Below are 16,517 nucleotides of genomic sequence, written 5' to 3'. Positions count from 1 at the left end.
CACCCACTGAAGGAAATCTCCTCAACACTCTTGTGGCTGCTATTCGAAATTAATCATAAATTGGTAACTCTTAAAGCAAGTCAGTTGCACATGGCAGCAAAGGCACTCTTTGTATAGCTCCAGGTTAAATCAATTTAGCATTTTTACTGCAGTGAGAAACGTTACTCACACTTTTAGAGCTGTAGCTGTCACATCCAGAGGCTGTGCCATAGGCCAATAGCATTGGGCAATAATTGAAGCATTTGTTCCTGTGTCTAAAAAGCCCTTTAAATGCTTATTCTTTAATTATCAATTTTATCCTGCTTAATCTGTTAAACCCAATAAGTATCAGAAAATCCAAATCCTTAGGTACCCTTTTTTGTTTATAGATTTCCCAATTTTGGTCAAGGAAAAAATAACCAATTGAGCAATGAAAGAATCTGGAGAGATTTGAACAATGTTTTGAGTAGATTGAACTGTAATCCTGATTTCCCCTTGCAGCTAAAACAAGCAACATTGTTTCTTTACCTCCCTTGTCTGGGCCAACCTCCAGGCTCAGTGGAGCATTTTGGTTCCCTCCCCTGCTTGGAACTTCATTTTAAATATTGCTCCAAGCCAGTTTTCTTGTGGCCATCCCAACAAGCCCACAGTCATCAAGACATTTCTTAATCAAAATCCACAAAAGAAGAGTAAACACTGGAATCAAGCATACAACAAAAAGTTTTATCTATATTTGTGATTCTTTAGAATATATTTGTGCCATGCCTAAGACGGGTTAGATGGGTACACTTTTATCCTCCCTTGGTTTTTTGGTAAGCTGATTTTCCTTTTGAATTTCTTAAGCCTGTTTTAACTCTTTCTTGTCTGTCTTCACTCCTATTCACTCCTCTCCCCTGTTGTGCACAAATGAGAAGTGTCACCTCACCCACTGTTTCTTCTTACCCCAGTCAGTGTCCGAACAGAAGCTGTTATGGATTAAGAACTGGTAGTCAACTTAATGCCAGCTGGATTACATCAGCATGGCAGTGAATGAAGATGCTCCACCTGAGGAAAGTTGCCAGGATAAATAGGTGGACAAGAAGGAGGTATTGAGGGATGAGGCGTTAATGCATTGTTGCGTGGAGGCATTGTGAGTTCTCCTACAGTTGCTGTTTGAGCTGTTGGTTCTCCTGGAGAAGCTTTGGTCCCCCTATCGAGCATTGCTTCCTGGCTCCAGAGGGGAAGACATGTGCCGCTTGGTCTCTAGGATGAACTCTGCTGCTTCCTGGCATGTACCTGACTGTGCTTGTCATTGGAGGAGCTCAGGGCCTCAGTGTTACTGAGGATGGCTGTGGTGCCTTTCAGGACAGCCCTAGTCTTTGTTGTGAGTGTGACTTCTAGGCTCCAGCATAGAACCCTCATCCCACTAGCACAGCTCCTTCATCCTGCTGGCATAGACTTTCTGGCTTCCACAGCTGACCCTTGGGTCTCCCCCACATGGATACGTACAAGAGACTGGCATGAGTCCTTCTTGTGGGCTCTGGACCTCCAGTTGTACTCATGGGAGGCATTGTCCTGAGCTCTGGGTTTTTATCTGGACTCATGTGGCACATTGCTATGGGATTTAGGCTCTTGACTAAATAATCTATGTCTTTGGTGTTGCGGATAGATTTCCTGTGTTAACTCCCAGTGAACATTATAAAAATAATATTATATACTTCCGGGAGAACATGGCGGATAGATAGCAGCAGCTTCAGAGGCTCTCTGAGAAACCACACTTAAAATCCAGGAATGGTGCTGGGGGGAAATCCTAAGCAAGGGGAGATATACTTTGCCGACCCAGAAATGAACTAAACTAAGAGAAACAAACTGGAAATGCAATCCCAGTGATATAACAGGAACAGATAAGGTCTCAGCGTGGAAGCTGGGGCCCTTGCCACTGGAAGCCGCGATTTGAATTTCCTGCTGCCGCTGCTGTGTCCCAATCAGCACAGCAAGAAGAGAGGCGCGAAAGCTCTCAGAGTGGGAAGCAGTGAATGGAGTTGAGAGTGGGACTGGCCAGGAGCCCTGCATCAACCTGCAGTGAGTGAGCAGATCGGGGACCCTTCCATAGATGAGGAGGCGTCAGCAAAGGACGTACTGGGACTGAGAAGACTAGCCGGAATAGGGTGCTGCAGGGACTTCAGTCACATATTCCCCTCTCAAGCGGGATTGGTGGGGACTGCCTGGCTTGGGTGATGCCGCTGACTAAGACCCAGTAACCAAGCCCAAACCAGGTCCCAGCACCTGGAGGTGTAGCCTAGCAGTGAAGCCTTTGGTAGGTTGACCTGGAGGGGCGGGCCCAGCATAGGCTGCCCAGATCTGTGTCTCCCTAGTACACTGCAGTGGGTGGGAACACCTATCCGGCACAATTCAAACAAACTGTAACCAACAAAGAAAGAAACTGGGACTCTTATATACGCTTGTATAAAGGGAACAAAAAATATGGGAAGAGGGAGCAACAAGAAAGGGTCCTCGGCCCCCAATCCTGAGAAACATGCAATGTCAGACACGGCACCAATAGACATAAAGCGCTATCTCCAGAGCCTCATAGCCGAGTTCAGGAATGAAGTTATTAATGACCTGAAGCAAGATATAAGTAGAATAGTTAGAGAAATGCTAAGCACCGCACAAGAAAAAACAGATGGTGGAATGGAAGAACAGGAAAAAAGGAGAGAATTGTTTGATGGAGAAAATAGAGAAAACATAGAATATGTGAGGCAGATTCAAAGAGATTACCAGGAAACTAAAAACTCTATCAAAAACTGGCATAACAGCTTGAAAGAAACTAAGGATAGATTATCTGAACTGGAGAACAGATTTGTAAGGTGGGAGCATGAAATGAAAAACTTCTTAAAAATAACAAGAAAACAAACAGCAATAATACAAAGGCTAGAAGATGATAAGAGAATCTATAACTTAAGAATTAAGAACATAAAAGAAGAAGTAGGGACACAAACAAATGGACTACAAAAGCTATTCACAGAAATAATCCAAAGAGAATTTGCCTAATTTAGCAAATGGTAAAGATACTCAGATGTATGAGGCATACAAGACCCCAGCCACCTACAACCCAAAGAGAGATACACCTAGGCATACAATAATCAAAATTCCAGAAATCCAATATAAAAACAGAATATTTTTTTTAAATTTTATTTAAGGAGAAAAAAAAAGCAGAGAAAGGGTACAAGTTATACAGATTTACAGAAAAAAATAAACAGTAGGAAATCACTAGTTAATGGATTACATATTGTCATCTTAGAAATAATTGTTCAAGTCACAAAATTAAAGCTTGTAAAGTGGACATTCCAACAGTGAGACTGCAAACAGTTCTGTTCAATGATCCAACAAAACTCTGTGATATCATTATCTATCTTATACACTTATATATACATGCAGTTATATCATTTAGAGCACTTTCTTTTCCTCTATTTTGCACAATGACAATTACCCATTTTGGGTTTTGTTGCTCCCACAGTTCTTATTACTATTTTGGAAGGGAGTAGAACCAAATGTGACATAACAGAACAGAGTCAATCAAATCAAAAGGGTGGACATAATAGATAATGTAAAAGCATAATACAAGGTGATCAACAATGGTTACCATAATGACTCCCGCTATCTCTAATAAAATTGCCTATATCATCAGTTATAATAAAATTGAACAAAACAGTAAAGAACAAAACCAACAAAACCAAAACATTGGAGACATTATAGGTCTTCAAAAGTAGATAATAGTCAACAAGAATGGGCGTTATAATGAATCTCACTATCTTCACAGCTTTTGCTTAAACTTTCGAACCTGGTACTATCAAGCAAAACAGAATAGGGGGACATCAGTCAAAAACAAGATGGTGAGAGTAATACAGGGCTTTAAATCAAGATAATGGAAAGTCAAAGTGGGTTACTATAATATATCCTGCTATTTTTTTTATTTTTCCCTTAATTAAAAGGATAAAAATAAAAAAGTAAATAATGAAGTAGAGATTGAGATAAAAGAGGGCATAACAGCAAAACAGCGCCGATCAAAACATAACCATTTAAGCAGAATAGTGTTTCACCACAAGATAATCCTGACATAAAAGTAGTTACCATATTGTCTCTTTCCTTGAAATCTTTGAGTATAACTTCGTATACTGTAGCATCAAATATATCAAAACAATATAAAACCATTTAAGAGAAAGACAGCATTACAGGGTATTTAGAATCAACCAACAGAAAACGAACAATGGTTTCTGTATAATCTCCTTGTCTTTAAAAGTCTTTGCTTATACTGTCATACATAATAAAATCCAATAAGATACAACCTGTTTAGACCAATGGAGACAGAAGAACAAAAGCTTGATGAGACTTCAAAACAAGATGATACTAAATCAGTATTATTTATTAAGACATCATTTTCTCCAAAATAGCTGTTCCTATCATCCAATCTTCTCTGCCTCATTTCTGTTGAGCTCTTTTTCTGTCATTGGTTGTCAGTTTGTCTTCTTCATTTTGTTTCCTGCTCCATTCATTGTGGCCTCTCTGCCACTATTTCTGGATTCTTTGTATTTTTCTTTTTTAGAATATCCTGTAGTATTCTCTGTAGAGTTGAATTGGTGGTTGCATATTCCCCTAGTTCCTCTTTATCCTGGAAGCACCTTGTTTTTCCATCAATTTCCAGGGATAGTTGTGCAGGATATATCAGTCTTGGCTGGAGATTATTATCTTTCAAAGCTTGCATTATTTCCCCCCACACTCTTCGTGATTTGATGGTTTGTGCAGAGAAATCTGCTGTAATTCTGATGGGTGTTCCCTTGTAAGTGGTCTGTTTCTTATCTCTGACAGCTTTTAATATTCTGTTCTTGTATTGAATTTCTGGGAATTTAATTATTATATGCCTGGGTGTTGCTCTGTTTGGGTTGTAGGTGGCTGGGGTCCTGTATGCTTCATACAACTGAGTATCTTTACCTTTTGCTAAATTAGGAAAATTCTCCTGGGTTATTTCTGTGAGTAGCTTTTGTAGTTCATTTGTTTGTGTCCCTACTTCTTCTTTTATGTTCTTAATTCTTAAGTTATGGATCCTCTTATCATCTTCTAGTCTTTGTATTATTGCTGTTTGTTTCTTTGTTACTTTTAAGAAGTTTTTCATTTCATTCTCCCATATTACAAATCTGCTCTCCAGTTCAGATAGTCTGTCCTTAGTTTCTTTCAAGCTGTTATGCCAGTTTTCGATAGTTTTTAGTTTCCTGGTAGTCTCTTTGAACCTGCTTCACATATTCTATGCTTTCTCTATTTTCTCCATCAAACAATTCTCCCCTCTTTTTCTGATCTTCCATTCCACCATCTGTTTTTTCTTGGGTGGTGCTTAGCATTTCTCTAACTATTCTGCTTATTTCTAGCTTCAGGTCATTAATAACTTCATTCCTGAACTGATCTATGAGACTCTCTAGATGGCACTTTATGTCTATTGGTGCGGTGTCCACTATTGCCTGTTTCTCAGGATTGGGGGCCGAAGGGCCTTTCTTGTTGCTCCCTCTTCCCATATTCTTTGTTCCTTATATATGCAAGTGTATGTAGGAGGCCTGGCTTCCTTCCTTGTCGGCCACAGTCTGATTGGATTGCGCCAGCTAGGTGTTCCCACCCACCGCAGCACACCAGGAAGTTGCAGACCAGGCAGCCTATGCGGGGCCTGCCCCTCCAGGGTCACCCTCAGGCTCTGGGATCTGGGTTGTGCTAGCCTATTGGGTCTCCGCCAGCAGCGTCACGCAGGCTAGGCACTTCTCACCAATCCCGCTTGAGAGGGGGATACGTGGCTGAAGTCACCGCAGTGCCCTGTTCCCGCAAGTCTGCCCAGTCCCAGAATGTCCTCTGTTGGAGTCTCCTGGACCGTGGGAGAGACCCAGTTTTCCCTCACTCAATGTAGGTGGATGCATGGCTCCCCGCCCATCCTGTTTTCAACTCCGTTCGCCTATTCCCGTTCTCAGAGCTTCCGCGAGTCTCTCTCCCTGCTGAGCCGATGTAGACGCAGCCGCCGCGAGGCGGGAAAGCCAAATCGCGGCTTCCAATTCCGCGGGCTCCAGTTTCCACACTGAGGCTTTTCTGTTCCTGTTATAGTACCAGGATTGCACTCCAAGTTGGTTTCTCTCAGCCCAGTTCATTCTTGGGTCAGCAGGGCATATCTCCACCTGCTCATGACTCCTTACTCCACACCATTCCTGAATTCCAAGCTGATTCTTTCAGAGAGCCTCCATAGCTGCTGCTATCTGTCTGCCATGTTCTCCCAATCCCTAAAAACAGAATATTAAAAGCCATCAGAGACAAGAAACAGACCACTTACAAGGGAACACCCATCAGAATTACAGCAGACTTCTCAGCACAAACCATCAAATCACAAAGAGCATGGGGGGAAACAATTCAAGCTTTGAAAGATAATAACCTCCAGCCAAGATTGATATATCCTGCACAAGTGTCCCTAGAAATTGATGGAAAAACAAGGTGCTTCCAGGATAAAGAGGAACTAGGGGAATTTGCAACCACCAATTCAACTCTACAGAGAATACTGCAGGATATTCTAAAAAAGGAAAATACCAAGATTCCAAAAATAGTGGCAGAGAGGCCACAATGAATGGAGCAGAAAGCAAAATAAAGAAGACAAACTGACAATTAATGACAGAAAAGGACCTCAACAGAAATGAGGCAGAGAAGATTGGATGGTAGAAACAGCTATTTTGGAGAAAAGACATCATAATAGCTAGTGCTGATTTAGTATCATCTTGTTTTGAAGTCCCATCAAACTTGTATTCTTCTGCCTCCATCGGTCTTAAAAGGTTGTATCTTATTGGATTTTATTATATATGATAATATAGGCAAAAACTTTTATAGACAAAGAGATTATACAGGAACCATTGTTCATTTTCTGTTAATTGGTTCTAAATACCCTGTAATAATGTCATTCTCCTGAATGGTTTTACATTTTCTTGATATGTTTGGTGCTACAGTATACGAAGTTATACTCAAAGATTTCAAGGAAAGAGACACTATGGTAACTATTTTTATGTCAGGATATCTGGTGGTGAAACACTATTTTGCTTAAATGGTTATGTTTTGACCAGCGCTGTTCTGTTGTTATGCCCTCTCTTATCTCAATCCCCCCCCTTTTTTTTAATTATTTACTTTTTTATTTTTATCTTTTTAATTAAGAGAAAAATAAATAAAAAATAGCAGGATACATTATAGTAACCTACTTTGATTCCCTATTAACTTGATTTGAAATCCTGTATTGCCCTCACCATCTTGTTTTGATTGATTTTCCCCTATTCTGCTTTGCCTGATAGTACCAAGTTTGAAAGTATAGGCAACAACTGTGAAGACAATAAGATTCATTATGACGCCCATTGTGGTTGACTATTATCTTCTTTTAAAGTCCTGTAATGTCTCCAGTGCTTTGGTTTTATTCTTTACTGTTTTGTTCAATTTTATTATAACTGGAAATTCTTCTTAAAATAGCAAGAGGCAGTATGGTAACCATTGTTGATCATCTTGTATTTTGTTTTTGCATTATCTATTATGTCCATCCTTTTGATTTGACTGACTCTGTTCTGATATGTCACATTTGGTTTTACTCTCTTCAAAAAAAGTAATAAGAACTGTGGGAGTAATAAAACCCAAAATGTGTAATTGTCATTGTACAAAAGAAAAGAAAAGAAAGTGCTCTAAAGGTTATAACTGCATATATGTTTAGGTGTAGAAGATAGATAACCATATTACTGAGTTTTTTTGGATCATTGAACAAAACTGTTTGCACTCTCACTGTTTGAAAGTCCACTTTATATGCTTTAATTTTGTAACTTAAACAACTATTTCTAAGATGAGAATATGTAATCTATTAACTAGTGATTTCTTAGTGCTTATTTTTTTAAATTTTGTATTACTTGTATCCTTTTTCCATTTTTTTCTTTTTCTCCTTAAATAAAAATAATAATAATAATAATATTATAAACTCCATGTCTTGATCCTAATTGTTGTACAACCCCTGACTACCACAGAAGCCATTGATTGTGAGCTCTATAATGGACTCAAAATTGAATGAACTAGGTTCCAGATTAAGAACATCTTAGGGAGAAATGACTTTTCCTGCACTATGTGTATTTTTTTTCCAATTCATTCCTGATTATCAATATATATAGTGTCTGTCTGAGGAAACCATGGGTTATATTTGGTTATCTCTTTTAACATTTTTGCTAGGTCTTTCTTTGGCACATAAACCCCTGGACATTCAAGCAGGTCATGAAGCAGGCATAAATACCTTTGCTTCTCAGCTGAAAGTTTTTGCTTGTTTTTGTTCCTAGGAATCAAACTCAGGACCTTGTGTTTGCCAGGCAGGTGCTTGTGCTACTGAGATTGTATTCCTGGTCCTATTTTTACTCCTGGATAAAACAACTTGTTCACAGTGGGAAGACTTACCCTTGTTTTTCCCTTTCTTCTCCTGGTGATCCTGGTTGTTTGGGGTTTTTTTCCCCTGTGAAGACTTCAAGTTCCAAATTTTCCATATCCACACTTTCCACTCCAGGTGGACTTACTCATTCAAGCTAAAATTCCTAGTCCAAGGATTTCAGGTCCCTGTTCAGGCACCAGTTATCAGGGACCTGGTCTAAATTCAAATCTCCCAAGCCAGTGTACAGCAAAGGCTTAAAATGAGGTGGTATGATTTTAGGGTTCCAAGAGGATCGAAACCCTCTACAGAATTCAAGGACTCTAGTGGCTAAGACAGAGAATGCCTCTGGGCAGCCTGTATTTATTATGTTCTTCAAACAACACAAGAAGCTAAACAGACCTTGGGAGTGGTTCAAGGACTTTGCAAGTAACAAATTACGTCACAAGGAGAAGTTTCTTAGAAGATCTCCATGTTACATTTCACCACCAGGATGAAATTCCTGTGGCTACCGTCTTTAGTTTTTTGGAGTTGGAGCCAAGTGTCCTCAGCTGTTATCTTTCCCTGGCCATGCAGCAGCCCTGCACATGTGTTCAATTTTCAGTTTCAAAGGTTCCCAATGTACACTAGCAAAAAGAGCTTCATTATGTTTGTTATGCCTAAGTTATATGACCAAAGTACCTGTAACGTTGTCATACTGTTCTGTATGTGCCATTTTTCTGGGTGACCTAATTGATATGTTAATCAATGCTCCCCTCTGCAAAGAACTGTAAATTCCTGGGAATCTGACCTAACTGACATGTTAACCATTGCTGCCCTCTGCAAACAACAGATGTTATCTAAAATTGAGTGCTAAAATAAGTTGACAAAGGATTGTTAATTCCTGGGAGACTTCTCTGTCCCCTGCAAAGGGAAACAAAGGACTTCATCATTCCTTAACAGATCAAGGATCTTTCATTCCCTGATCTATGCCCATAACCCTTTACTTTATAAACCATCCTTTCTACAAAAAGTTTGAAAAGTTTTGAGGGAGACACACAGCTTTTGCAAACTCCAACTGCACTGTGTTGCTGGGCACAGGATAAAATAAATCAGCGCTGCTTTAAAAAAAAAAACACACACACATCTTGCCCCATTTTTGGACTTGAGGTTGGGTGGGGTGGGGACTCATTTTTGGGCTATAAGACCAACAGCAGAGGACTCCTATTTTATTTGTATAGTTTATTAAGACTCAGCTTTTGGCTTTAGGCTAGGAGGAGGCTAAGGTGCAGTTTTCTTCAGTCATCCCAAATCTGAGTTTATTCCACATCAGCTGCCTCCACCATGCCACCCAAGCTCAACCCCAGTGAGATTAAAGTCATGCACTTGAGGTGCACCAGTGGTGAAATCAGTGCCACATCTTCCCTGGCCTCCACAATATGCCTCTTGGGTCTGTCTCCAAAAAAAAGTAGGTGACAACATCACCAAGGCAACTAGTGACTGGGAAGGTCTGAAGATTACAGTGAAGCTGACAATTCAGAAAAGACAAGCTTAGATTGGGGGGTGCCATCTGCCTCTGCCCTGATCATCAAAGCCCTTAAGGGGCTGCCAAGAAAAATTTAAAAAGCAGACAAACATTAAACATGGTGGAAATATCACTTTTGATGAAATTCTCAACATTGCTTGACAGACATAGCACAGTCTTTAGCCAGATAACTCTTTGGAATCATTAAAGAAATCCAGGGGACTGCCCAGTCTGTGGGCTGCAATGTGGACAACTGGCATCATAGATGACATCAACAGTGGCACTGCAGAGTGCCCAGCTAGCTAAGAAGCATAGCAAAATATTTCAATAAAAGGATGATCTAAAAAGAAGTAAAAAAACTCAGAAAATCTTTGGGTTAAATGCTAAAGGTTTAGATGTAGTTAAAACTGTAAAGTGAAGCCCAATCTGTTTGTTTGTTTGTTTGTTTGTTTGTTTTGGAACTGGGCATCAAACTCATACCTCATGCCTGCCAGGCAAGTGCTTGTGCCTCTGAGCTAAATCCCTGGCCCGTGAAGCCCAGTCTATGTTCGGCATTCAGCTGTTATACCCCTTTCCTTTACCCAAAATGATGCCTCAGTCTTCCTCACACTTTGTCTTTAAAGTTCTTTTCTTAAGAAATTTCTCATATCATCTTCTACAACTAAGAGTTTCCCAAGCATACTGCTTTGCTGAGGTTCCATCCACCTCCCTGTCAATACTTCCCATCTGCTGTATCTTAGAACACTGGGAACCATTCATGTGTATGCCATGAAAAACAGTGCATACCTACCTCTAAACAGTGAAGACTGAGAATGAGAAGTGATTTGAGATGAAGATCTTCAACACAGTGGTAGTCAGTTTCTATCTACAGAGTAGGAGAAGAAATGGTGGTAAGAATTATATGACCACTTTACAAACTCAAGTGACAGGTGAGACATCTACGGCATGTCCTTATGGCATGTCCTTCATTAGAGTATCTTTATGGCATTGGGACCTGTGTAATAATATAGAAGCCATGCTTATATTTATTTTAATGTTTCTATGATGTTGTCTTGAAATTCTCAATAATTTTTCAACAGAAGGTCCTACATTTTTATTTTTTAACTAGTTGGCAAATTATACAGGCAGCTCTATCCTATCGCCAGAGTAACTTTGAGCATCTCGTCACCTTGAGAGTTCAGACCCAGTCTTTAGGAAAGTGAAGTATTTCAGGACTCCACATAGATTTCTAGAATTCATAATAATCTGATTATAATTTATATCTATAACAGTATCAACTTTCACTTATGTAGTGCCCAGTAAGTGCCAGTCACTTAATGAAGTACCATACTAAACCAAAGCATGCACTTTCCCAGATTCATTCAGCCCTACTTGCTCCCTGGACCTTGGCTTACTCACTAAAAAATCCAGCCTCTATTGATAAAGTCAGATGTCAACCTCCCCTAAAGTAAGACTGAGCTCTGACATAAGTGTGGCAGCTCCAAAACCAAGGTCCAGGCAAGCCAGACTCATTTAGACACTGGCTTCTCTTACCACTTCTGGGCTTAAAAGGTTCACCACAGAACATAGGATCTGTCCATCCCAGTGCCAGCCTGGAGGAACCTGGTAACACAACTCATAGCACAATGGAATTAGTACTTCGTGACCTGAAGATTAACAAATGTCAAGCAGAATACCAGAGGAAAATAATATTATTATTATTGTTGTTATTATTATGAGGAAATACCTCAGAGAGATTGCGCTTGCCCACATTCATACAACTAGCAAGTAAAGAGTTAGAATGCAAACCCAGGTCTTTCTGACTCTAAAGTCTACCTTCCTAACCACAGTGGTGTATATTTGCATGTGCACTGGAAATAGGTTGTTAGTTTAGTAAGGTGATCACAGTGAGGCTGTGATCCCCAAGGAGTTAAATTGAATTAGACAATATTTCCTAAGTACTTACAATGTACAAGAAATCATTCAAAAGTTTCTGTATTACTGAATCTTCATATTAATATTATGAAGGAACTCTTATTATACCTGGTCTACAGATGAGGCACAAAGAACATCTGTAACTTGCCAGAGGTCTTGTAGTCACTGTGTGGCTCAGCAAAAATGGACACTTGTCTGTCCACAGAGCCCATGCTCTATGATGCCATCATGTGCTCTGCCTGATAAGTGAAGGGTGCAATTATAACATGTAGTAAACAGCCACCCAACAAAAGCACCCTTGTTTGTATTGGACATTCTTGGGAGGAGCACAGAGAGTACTTCCATGCTGGTCATATGGGCCAGTCCTCAGGTGGATTGATTCATGTACCTAGTAACAAATATTCATCATACATTTGGCATCAATAAATGGAAACTGAGGAAGAGTTTCAAGTAATTTCAGAAAGAAAACTATGATTTTTTTTTAAAGGATGAGGCATTACAGGTGGAGAAATGGTACATCTAAAGTTGACTTGTGTAAATCATTTGGAGAAGTAAATTGTACTACATAACAACTCTGCAACTATAGGATACACAAATAAGAGTAACAGGATTTAATTTTAACTTGATCTTTAAAATTATTGCAGGGAACATTTCTAAAAAAGAAGTTATGGGAACAAAAAACTCTTCAGTAGGAGAGCAGCTGTACAGAGTCACAGACTGTAGCTGTGGGATAAAACATGAGACTGATTCACAGAAAGCTGAGGAGCACAACAACTGAGGTACATGCTGGATTCTAGAGTAAGGAGCCTACCTGTGAGTCATGACCCCATGATCTCAACTCTGTGGACCTGCCTAGGATAATCATCTCTCCAAGTCTTGTATTCTTCTTTTACATGATGATTTAATTATCTATCACATAGATACAACTGTCATGAAGATTAATTAAATTGTTTGCATGATACACTTAGCAATGCCTGCCAGAGTAAGTACTCCATAAATGTTGGCTATTGTTCTTTAGCCACAAATGAAATATATGAGATATGGGGAGATCATGTGATTTATCCAGGTGATTGCTTAAAATTAATGTCTTTCAGCATTAAAATATAGGCTCTGAATTAAAGGAGGTGCAAAATGAGTATGGTATAGGAAAGAATAAACACTTTTGTTATAACAACCAGCTTAAAATACCAGAACTTCTCCTTATAGCTATTTGCTCTGGTCCAGATTATTTTCAATCTTTAACTTATAAAATACATTAAGTAGATCATTATATCTCTCATGTACATATAGCCGAGTACACAGCAGATCTTCAATCAATGTTTTTTGTTTTGCTTTGCTTTGTTTTCTTTTTAGAAAAAATAAAATAAAATTGAGTTCACGTCATGACAACCTTCCCTAATTTCCTCCTCTGCCAAAAAGGGAGTGGGAAGGAAACACTGTAAAATATAGAGTATGTATTTAGAACTTGTTTTGAAACTATTATGTAGGATTGTGTAATCCCTTGAAATAATAGAAAGGACTCTCAGATGTCACAAAAGCACAGCTGGGATACACCACCCTTATATAAGGAAACTCTTCTCAGCAAATCACAAGGGAAGCCTGCCTGAGGTGCAGGACAGAACTTCCCTGTAAGCAGTCACGGCTTCATACTGCCCCCTCCAAGAGCCTCTTGGCATGAGAATCACAGCAAATGGCAATGCCTTAGTTACAAGGAAGCTGATAGCAATAAGATTTCAGACTAATATACTCGAGTATTAACCTTAAAGTGTTACTGAACGGTGACCTATTAGTTTTCATTTATCCACAGCAATTGAGAAATGCACTGACAAAAGACAATCAGATATAATTCAAAGAAATTCATTTTGTTGTTTACTGCCTTTTCCCCTTCAATCATTTTTAAGTGCTGCTAACAAGAGGAAAAACTGGACTAATTTTGACTTCGACCCCATCTCTTTCCCCTTTCTTTCTTCTTCTGAAAATGTTCACAAGCAACAAAACAGGCCCACAAAAAGAACGAGGCGAGAAGCAGAGCATGAGCAGCCGGACTAGAAACCTAGACCCGGGAGAGTGTAACACTGGAAGGTTTACCTACACATCATCATTGGCTGGTTCACTAACCAAGGAAAGAGAAAAGTACTGTTTGAGGGATGTTTTTGATCATTTCTTTGCTCCTCTCATGCAATATTTATCTCTCACATAGCTATTTTTCCTGACCAGGAAAAATCTCTGTTAACCTGAAGTTTGATCTGTCCTAGCCTTGTTCTCACAAGGATTTTAAGTTTACTATGTAAAAAATTTCCAAATATCCACTGAAAGAGGAAGACAGTCTATTAAAGGCAATTCATAATACTACAGCAAAGTCACATCAGCATCCTGAGCATTCTTGGGCTCTAGGTCATTTAAGTCTCTAAGGCTGATGAGGGAGATGCAGAGAAAAATATGGGTCATCTGACAAAAGAAAAATGCAAAACTAGTGATCCATGTAATGTGCCTGCTTTACAACAGAATGAACCTCAAGGCCCTTTAAGTTGGAACCATCTGGTGAACATTGCTTCTAGGTGGCTTTTGGAATTCTGAAGAGGCGTGTATGTGAGTGCATGCATGCATGCATGTATTTTTGAACTATTTGTATCTTATTTGTGATGGATTATTCTGAAAGTGCAGGTTTTTATGTTTGAACAGTAAGTACTGCCAGGCTGGAAAACCAAAGGTTTTTTTTAGGACATTTTTGTAAAAGAAATGCATGTGAAGTAGATTATTTTGGGAATTCAGCAATCTTAATGACTAAGTTGTGACCATGAAAACACTATATAAGAAGTTTTCAAAGTTAATATTTCCTATTTTAAATACTTTTTTGTTATCTTCAGGCTAAGTAAATCACCAAATTAAGAAGTCAAGTAATGTTTACAGCACTCACAAACATATTTAAATATTAACATTGCTTTGTTTTTTAAACATAATACCATTTGGGAAAGAAAAAAAGAAAGAAGATATGTGAATGAAAGCCATAGGGAAAATGGGTGGCACACGGTCATTTAAGTAGAACTGAAACACTGAATCTAAAACAAATGCTCACAAAACACTTCCTTATACATTATTTCACACCAACCGGTTATAGTAGAGAATATCTTGTTCTCAAAGATAAGAAGGAAGCTTAGACAAGAGAGAGGTCTGACCAAGATCATGCAGCTAATACACAAACAGTAGAACTGGTACATAACCTCTAGGATCATCATCTTCATTGTCATCGTCTTTGTCCTCATGTCAGAGCATCAGTTTTTCTCTGACTATATGACTAACAGCTATACCACTCCCTTGGCCAGGATTTTCAGACATCACAGCTAAAAATCAAGTACTGCTTAATCCAGTGGAAATATTACCAGGAAGAAAGAAGATACTTTCTAGATAGGGAAAATATATCATTATTTCTTTTTTGACTGTATTGTGTATATGAACCCAAGCTCTCATGAATAGTTAATAAGGCATTAACAACTCAAAATCATTCACAATATGTATGTAGATTGTTTGAAAAACAAAATAAACACAACAATAGTGATACAGCACCTTGATGTGCCAGGCCTCTCCTTTGTGCTTTACACTCTATGAGATAAGAACCAAGACTGTCTTTGTTTTACAAATGAAGAAATTGAGATGTCAAAGTTCAATAACTTGTACAGTCACAAGGCTAGTAAACAATAGCACCCTGCAGTAGCCTATCCCTAAGTCCTCTCTGGAGCAATATACTATATAATTTTATGTGTCTGTAATTTTAAAAATTATAATTCTAGGCAATTTTATTATCAGCTCAATTGCTCTTCATCCATTTTATTGGTAAAAAAGTTCATTCAGTTCTAACCTGTGTCCTTGAAACTTCTTTAATTGATAAATTCTTGCAAATTACTTAAAAGTAGAATTTCCATTTAAAAATATTTGTTGCATTTTAATAATCATTAAAGTAAATGGCAGTTTAAAAATATACTAAAACATTACAGAAATATATGAAGGAAACAGTTACAGTGCTTTGTAAGTTTAGCTTCCCACTCATCGTAGATAATAACCAACTCACTCTAACCCAGCTCAATTATAAATAACTCACTTAGAACAAGTCCTAAACTTTCAGCAATGCACACTTGCAAGGCTTTTGCAGCAACAATCATGAGTAGCATTCAGATGAATCCCATCAGCGCAATAAGGGCTCCACCAAAGGCTTCCATTACCTTCATCCCTCAGCCTGCTCTGAAGTCCAGAGGACCCCCAGACTGCAGGTCATTATCAAGAGAACTGGGTCAGGTAATTTCTGGTAGTCATTTCAAATGTACTAAGAGGAAAGAGAAGAGATCAAATATGAGAACTTACTTGGAGAGAGAAAGGAACAGCAGGTAGCCCAAGAGACAATGCCCACATGCCTTTCAAAGCAAATCTAGAAAGTCATTTTCTCTTTTCATCAGAAATATGGCTCAAAGGAGAAATTACCAACATATTTGAGTGAGATTAAATTTTTCCAATGAATACATATTCATTATCACCTACCATATTCTAGGTACTAGATTAGATGCAAGGAATATAAAGATGAGCTAACTAAATTTGCATTTAATAATGCTTATGAGGGGAAGGCAGATAACAAGTAACCACAAGAATGTCATGTAAAATTAAAATTGTCATAATTGTTAAGGAAAGCTATGTAGTCAT

The 16,517-nt window shown here is 38.7% G+C and overlaps 1 long non-coding RNA gene and 1 pseudogene across 1 annotated transcript in view; one reads left to right on the top strand and one right to left on the bottom strand.

Moving 5' to 3' along the window:
- Positions 1-4,454: 4,454 nt before the first annotated feature.
- LOC134477139 (uncharacterized) overlaps positions 4,455-16,517 on the bottom strand; it is an 82,372-nt gene continuing 70,309 nt past the window's right edge. Inside the window, exons 2-3 of the long non-coding RNA XR_010049050.1 lie at positions 10,705-10,779; positions 4,455-6,266 (exon numbers count right to left, since the gene is read on the bottom strand). This is a non-coding gene — a long non-coding RNA (uncharacterized LOC134477139). The remainder of the gene's footprint in view (positions 6,267-10,704; positions 10,780-16,517) is intronic.
- LOC100714323 (large ribosomal subunit protein uL11-like) lies at positions 9,665-10,220 on the top strand (annotated as a pseudogene).

This window comes from Cavia porcellus, unplaced genomic scaffold, assembly GCF_034190915.1.
Source record: "Cavia porcellus strain 051 isolate PalLab524CR breed Dunkin Hartley unplaced genomic scaffold, mCavPor4.1 scaffold_8, whole genome shotgun sequence".
Classification (NCBI taxonomy): domain Eukaryota; kingdom Metazoa; phylum Chordata; class Mammalia; order Rodentia; family Caviidae; genus Cavia; species Cavia porcellus.
This window is presented reverse-complemented; position numbering and strand designations above follow the sequence as displayed.